Source organism: Heptranchias perlo, chromosome 18 (genome assembly GCF_035084215.1).
Source record: "Heptranchias perlo isolate sHepPer1 chromosome 18, sHepPer1.hap1, whole genome shotgun sequence".
Taxonomy (NCBI): domain Eukaryota; kingdom Metazoa; phylum Chordata; class Chondrichthyes; order Hexanchiformes; family Hexanchidae; genus Heptranchias; species Heptranchias perlo.
In genome coordinates, this window is record NC_090342.1 from 23,075,422 (window position 1) to 23,083,702 (window position 8,281).

Consider the following 8,281-nt stretch of genomic DNA (forward strand, 5'->3'; position numbering starts at 1 on the left):
AACCTGGGCCTGGGTTCTGGCAGCAGCAATTACTGGTGCCTAAAATGGGGAGGTTGCAGGGCATGAAGTGGGGCGGGGGCGGAGGGCGGGGGGTGCAAGAGGAGCCACAAAATTGCAAGGTGGAACTCAAGACTAAAATGGGAGAGAGGAACTAGGGGGAAGGGGGTGGGGGGAACTGTTCTGATGGATTGGATACCAGTGAAACGCTGTTGGCATGGGGGTGTTGTGGGGGTGGGGGGGTACAGCAGGGTTCTCTGTGGAGCAGGTGCATCAACTTTAACTGGCACACAAGTTCATTCAGCATCAGGCCAGAGACTGCAGGACAGCAGAGGAAAAAGATAAGTCAAACCTCCCAGCAGCCAACTAGCGTTATTTTGCTCCCACGGCCGATGGGAAGTAGGAGTGACGACTCATACATTTTCAGAATGTCTTATTCACTTGTTACAGTACAGTGAGAAGCTGCACAATCAGAACAATCAATCTGTTTTCTTATAAATTAAACATAAAACAGGGTAAGTAAACAACACTGAATGGTTGCATTGTACCAAGAGATAAAGTTTGCTCCAGTTGTGTCCTCAGGCCCCACAATACTTCCGTTAAGAAGGACAAAAATATTTGATGCATGAATGTGTACAATATTTATTATTTATCATTTTCTCTCACTTTACTTCAGCCCCTTTGATGCTTGGCTCTTTATTTCTTCTCTCTGCTGCTTCTTTCTCTTGGGCAAAGCTGCACAAATTCATGCAAGATTTCGACAACCTACAGAATTTCCATCTTTACCATTTCCCCATCACCGTGGGCCTCAGATAATCAGCATTCAAGTTTCAAAAAAAAATAGCCACTATAACTTGGCAAGATTCTTGCAACGTTTTCTCATGGAATTTCAGTGGCCATTTAAAGGGTCCGCTAGGCACTGGAAAGAATCAGGGAAATAGGTGTTCTCAGGTATCTCTTGACTGAATCTGATTTTGAACCTGAGATCCCATACAGTACAAATATCCCCAGATAAGAGCTCAGATTTTCCTGCAAAGGTGAAATGGGCAATGTACACCATAAATTTTGCCGTCGAGTGCACTGATCTCACTGTTCATGACTTACTTCTTATTTTCCTGCCTTTCTAATTAGAATATGCCGCAGCGAGCATGGCGGCGAATCAGAAACGGCTCACTATTTCTTCCAGCAATTTGAAGCAAAGTATTTCCCCTTTATGAGTGGCAGGGAGTCGTTGCTAGAAACAGTGACAGGAATCTTCCAAAGCATCCTCATCTTCAAAATAAATGGTTGAGAAATATACCATTATTCTAGACACAAATCTTGTCATATTCATATTCAGTGTTGTGGAAAGTACCAGTTGTGGATCAATCTACTCCTTTCACAATAAGCCTGCTCCTCTAATACAAAGACTGTTCTTTTTTCATTCGTTCATGGGATGTGGGCGTCGCTGGCAAGGCCAGCATTTATTGTCCATCCCTAATTGCCCTTGAGAAGGTGGTGGTGAGCCGCCTTCTTGAACCGCTGCAGTCCGTGTGGTGAAGGTTCTCCCACAGTGCTGTTAGGTAGGGAGTTCCAGGATTTTGACCCAGCAACGATGAAGGAACGGCGATATATTTCCACGTGTGTGACTTGGAGGGGAACGTGCAGGTGGTGTTGTTCCCATGTGCCTGCTGCTCTTGTCCTTCTAGGTGGTAGAGGTCGCGGGTTTGGGAGGTGCTGTCAAAGAAGCCTTGGCGAGTTGCTGCAATGCATCCTGTGGATGGTACACACTGCAGCCACGGTGTGCCGGTGGTGAAGGGAGTGAATGTACAGTTTCAGCAGAAAAATGAAGCAAATTTGTAATTTTTCACTGCGCTACTCAATAAATAAGAGCCCTGGGCTGCTTCCCCAATAACTGATACCTTTAATATTTTTGTATTTCTTCACCTAGAGTTTCCCTTTGACTTTTGTATTCTTATTTTTAGTGCTGCTCATTTTTATATTTTTGATTTCGTTTCAGTTTTCTTCCTTTATTTTCTTCTCATTGTTTACTTTCTTATTTTCTTTTGCACTGTTTTTGCCTTTTATTTTTCAGCTTTATCTGGTCTTTATCCTTCTTTCCATGACTTATTGTTTAGGCTTTCATCTTCTTAATTTTCTTTTTCTAATTTTTAATCCCTTCTCTGTTTTTGTTTGTATGTAGTACTTATTTTTGATCGATTTTCATTACATAGCATGTCTTGCTATTCAATTAGAATCTTTATTCCTCCATGCTGTTACGTAAACATAATTAGCACCGTATTTATAGCGGTGAATGGAAATTGAATTGTCAAAAGTGAAATAGGTGATTTGGCTACCATCTGTGACAATTAACCAGTCCATCTACAAATTCTGAGCCTGATTTGGCCGTATTTCCAAGATTCAGCTGTGTGCTCAACGAAGAGGATGTTTTTGATGAGTGGGACTTTCCTTTGACTTAGCTTTTATGTTAAATTGAATTTCTGACCATACATGGGTGAGAAGCCAATGTCAAAATATTTCTTTTACTGGGCAGATTGTTCTCCCATGATCAGATCTGACATACTTTGGGCCCGAAATTCCAACCACACCAGAAATATCTGGAAGAACGGCAGATACCTGGTGCAGCGGCAGGATGTAAAGCCAGCTGCTGCTGAAAGGGACAATGGCAGCACTAGAGGAAGCAAGCAACCTGGGCAACAAGAAGGACAGCCAGCTCGAAGAAACAAGTGGCAAACTTCCTCGAGCTGTACCTGCATGTCCTCCTAATGTAGATTTAGAGGATGAGAGACAGCCTGTTTTGGGTTGAAGGCCAGAAACCCACAAAGAATGTAGTATGAACTTTGTGGATGGAGGTGGCTATGAGTGCCATCTCCTGGAACCCCAGGACACACTTGCAGGAAGACTGTAAACAACCTCACCAGAGGAGCTAAGGTAAGCTACCTGCTCCTCCTTATCCTTCCCTCCAGTCTCTTTATATGTATGTCATGCTGCTTCATTCATTACCATCATGGTGCCAGAAGAGTCAGAGGTGAGAGTGGCATCTGACAGTGGGGAGTGGAGGTTCTGCAGCATTCAGGCCTTGGATCCTGAGCTTGTGGACTCCGATCTCTGGGGTCCAGCTCTAAAAAGAGGATGCTGGATGAGCATTACACTCATATGGAGACACTGAGGTCCATCTTAGATGACCTGAGGCAGATGGCAGGGAATTGGCGGAGTTCATTGAAATCATCAGTGCCAATATCTAAGAAAGATTCAACAATACAGTTCGACCTGGAGCAGGCAGTAGCTCCATGAACATCTACATCCATTTCCCCTGACTGGGAGGCCTCCAGACCAGTCAGTGTATCCAAAGTGGATGCTCTGAACACTGGTCTTCCGCTCTTGGGGATCATTTGAAGAGAATGATGGAAAGCAGCTTCTGAGAGCTTCAGGGCAACATCTCTCAGAATCTTCACGATGTATCTGATATACCATCAGGTCTGCCCTCCAAGGTCATCAGCGAACACTCAGATCCAGCACAAAGCACAATGTGTGAGGCTAGAATTTGTCTTTATAGTGCCATTCTTTCTCCTGCTGACAATTTGTATGACCTTTCTAGCCAACCCCTCAGGTTCCTGCTCACGTAAGTGTTACGATACAGGACTAGGTTGTGCATGGACCTGCAGTGGTGATGCAGCCTGCTGAGAAGCCCTTCCAAGACTGAGAAGCCCTGAGATGAGAGTCACCTCAGTCCCAAAAGGCTTATGATACCATAGCACAACCAAGCAGCTTTGTACACTCTGGTGGGAGCGTACCTCCTAGTCGGTCTTCTTCTTCCTTGGTGTAGCTTTATCCTGAGCGCCTTTGTTTTTTCCTATTTGTCCTGCACCTGTTCTGCCTCCATCATAAGGACATATGTGGGAAGGCCCATAGTAAGGGCTCCATGATAGAAAGGTGGGAGGAAAAAGATTTCCCTATCTGAAACTGCTGAAAGACAGCCGGCAGAATCCTTTCTTAGTTTTGCAGCTGAGAAAAATGTTTCTATTTCTATTCTGTTGCTAAAGGAACTATAGGGTAATTTTAGAGATTCTGTACTTCGAGATGTGAGGTATACTTGAAGAGAGTGTGGATCAGAGAAAGCATTGCTGAATTTATTCTTATAAATACAAGTACATTGTAATTTAAAATAGTGTCTATCTTATTTAACAGAGCTGATCAGTTGGACCTTGTAATTTGGAATGACATGCCGAACAGCATCAAAATACATATAATGTAGTTTTCTGACAAGACTATCAGCAATGCTGTTGCAATAGCCAAAAGCAGTTTTTGTAATCTGAAATTTGATTTGCAGTTCAGATTGACTGGATTTTTGAGTCAGATCCATGATCATTCCAAATAATCAATGCATTAAATCAATAGACTAAAAATTAGTGATGAAAATGGATTTTGCACCCCAATAATTGCTTATTTTATTGACAAATATTCTTTTTAGCTATGGTCTAAATTGCATTATAAAGATACAAATTTGGTGTTTTAAAATGAAAATAGCATTTTTGAAAGAATTAAGTGATGTAGGTGTTAGATCATTGCTTGTCCACCTCTGGGACTTGATTTTCACTGAATATCCTCATAGATTTAAAATTCATCTTTCTGCTTTCACTCATGGGTATGGAAAATAAGTCCTTTTTTTTGTTTCCAACTTCTACATCATTGCCCAGTCAATCAACACCCACACCTATAACTAGATGGAACATGCTTGAGATTCTGCATGAAAAATCCTAGCCTTGGGGATAGGAAGAAGCATAAAAAGCAACATCTTCCATCCAGTTACTTTGCTGTTCAATGTTTCATCAAGCTGACAAAATCAATGGCTTTGAAGACGACTTGATGTTTCTGGGTGATGCAGTTTGCTTCTTTTTTAAAGAATTGGAATTGGAAAGTTTTCATACTCATTGACACTTAACATTTCACTGGCATTAAAATAAAGGAATTGACTTCCAAGCAAAAATATATGCATCAGGCCAATCATTAAATGATAATAACATACTGTAATGCAGGTCATGTGATTCTTTTCAGCACACATATACTATAATACAGGTCATGTAATTCTCTTCAAACACAAGATACTGTAATACAGGTCATGTAATTCTCTTCAAACACACATACTGTAATACAGGTCATGTAATTCTCTTCAAACACACATACTGTAATACAGGTCATGTAATTCTCTTCAAACACACAGACACTGTAATACGTCATGTAACTCTCTTCAAACACACAGACACTGTAATACGTCATGTAATTCTCTTCAAACACAAGATACTGTAATACAGGCCATGTAATTCTCTTCAAACACACAGATACTGTAATACAGGTCATATGATTCTCTTCAAACACACAAACACTGTAATACAGGTCATATTCTCTTCAAACACACAGATACTGTAATATGTCATGTAATTCTCTTCAAACACAAGATACTGTAATACAGGCCATGTAATTCTCTTCAAACACACAGATACTGTAATACAGGTCATGTAATTCTCTTCAAACATACAGACTATAATACAGGTCATGTAATTCTCTTCAAACACACAGATACTGCAATACGTCATGTAATTCTCTTCAAACACAAGATATTGTAATACAGGTCATGTAATTCTTTTCAAACGCACAGATATTGTAATACAGGTCTTGTGATTCTCTTGAAACACACACGTGCAGTAATATAGGTCAAACGATTCTCTTCAATACTCTTTCATGTACTTCACATTTTCTCTACTGTGTTCTACACAACCACTGTGTACTGTTCTGGTAGAATAGGTAAAACCTTTGCTCATTCAATTTATGATATTAAAACTGTTCAGTTGAACTAACTCACTTCCAGGTAAGTATTAGGCTACAAATATACTGCGGTCATCCTATTATTGCATCCATGTTATATCTATGGGACCAAATTCAAAGTATGAAGCTTTAAATTGAGAACAATTCCTGTAATGTTTTTGCATAAGCATAACCATGTTTTTATCACTGTAGAGAGTTTTGATTTTAAACATTTCTTTATTACGTTACATTAGGCAAAATTATTGGAGGCGGCTTTGTCTGTCAATATTTTCCTTCACTTCTTTTTTCAACTACTTTTGTTCTGCAATTTTTATAAGGCTTGAAAGTATTGCTACTATGTTGGTTCTGTCTGTAGCAGTATATCTATTATAACCTTGCATGGATTGAGAAATAAATTAAGCACAAGATAGATATTTTAGTAAACATAAAATAGTAACAACTGCAAGGCTCAGTAGTCATTTTGTCAAGGCACAGCAGAGTTTCACATTTTAAAAACACATGCCCACTATAAGTCAGAGAATAGAATCATAGAATCTTACAACATAGAAGGAGGCCATTCTGCCCATCGTGCCTGGGCTGGCACTTTGAAAGAGTTATCCAATTAGTTCCACTCCCCTGCTCTTTCCCAACAGCCCTGCAATTTTTCCTTTTCAAGTATTTATCCGATTCCTCTTTGAAAGTTACAATTGAATCTGCTTCTACCACCCTTTCAGGCAGTGTATTCCAGATCATAACAACTCGCTGTGTTAAAAAACTTTCTCATCTTCCCCCTGGTTCTTTTGCCAATTATCTTAAATCTGTGTCCTTTGGTTACTGACCCTCCTGCCAGTGGAAACAGTTTCTCCCTATTGACTCTATCAAAACCCTTCATAATTTTGAACACCTCTATTAAATCTCCCCTTTTCCTTCTCTGCTCTAAGGTAAACAATCCCAGCTCTCTAGTCTTTCTACAAAACTGAAGTCCCTGGTAAAATTCTGGTAAATCTCCTCTGTGCCCTCTCCAAGACCTTGACATCCCTCCTAAAGTGTGGTGCCCAGAATTAGATACAATACTCCAGCTGAAGCCTAACCAGTGATTTATAAAAGTTTACCATAACTTCCTTGCTTTTGTACTCTATGCCTCTACTTATAAAGCCCATATAGCCAGACCATAAAGAGAATATGGTCTCTTCATGTAGCACTCCTGCTCCTGGCTCCATGTTAAGATAAGTTAAGATAACTTACCTGCTGGTTTCTTCCACAGTCTCTGTAAGGACCACTGATTAGGCCGCTGTAGTGCCTGAAAAAGTAGTAGCAGGCTCTGACTACTTTAAACAAATGTTGCGAATGCTGAATTTAGCAGTGGCACTGGCGTATGTGCTAATCAGGCGCGGGCGCTCCTGCCGCTAAATTTGTCTATGTTGCGTCTGTTTTATGGGCATTGAATTTAAGTCCCCTAGTGTCAAAGGCTCTGAGTATAACCTCACAATTTTTGGACTGTAATCTATCCCATCAATTACAGCTTCAAAGCAAGTAAGCTGATCTCTCATTTTGTTGTGCTGCATGAACTTGATGCGACAGGTTGAATTCTAGTCCAATTGGATGGGTGAAAATCTCCGTCTAATGGCATTGAAGACCTATAGATATAATGATTCCTGTCAAGTCTTTATTCAGCTTCCACAGTTCTATAGTATTGAAAAAAGCCTGAGGTTGGGATGAATTTACCTTTCTCTGAAAGACATTGGACCTGATTTTGCTGTGAAAATAACGGCGAGGCTAACAGCGCTCACCATTATTTATGTGCCAATCGAACAGTAACTTCCGGTGACCGCACATATGCAGTTAAATGTGGAAATCGGGAAGTTGCTGTTTGAGATGCGATGCTCCTCCAAAAGCTGCGCATCTCACTGTGGCTCCCCATTCAAATGGATTGAACAGCATGAAGTTCCTGTATTTACCTCATAGATAAGGACTAAACTCACCAAAAAAAGTCAAGTCATCATTTCAAGTCTAAGTACCTTTTTAATGATGTGGTAAGTCTTAATTACTGCCAAACAACTTCTCTGGCACTGAAAATTAATTTTTACAAGTGTGGAGTCTCATAGAATCAAAGAAATTTACAGCACAGAGAGGTCATTTGTCCCAATGTGCCTGTGCTGGCCAAAAAAGTGCTATCCAGCCTAATCCCACTCTCCAGCTCTTGGTCCATAGCCTTGTAGGTTACTCAAATGCACACCCAAGTACCCTTTAAATGCAATGAGGGTTTCTGTCTCTGTCACCCTTTAGGCAGTGAGTTCCAAACCCCCACCACCCTCTGGGTGAAAAAATTCTCCTCAACTCCCCTCTAATCCATCTACCAATCACTTTAAATCTATGACCCCTGGTTATTGACCTCTCTGCTAAGGGAAATAAGTCCTTCCTATCCACTCTACCTAGGCCCCTCATAATTTTATACGCCTCAATTAGATCTCCCCTTAGCCTC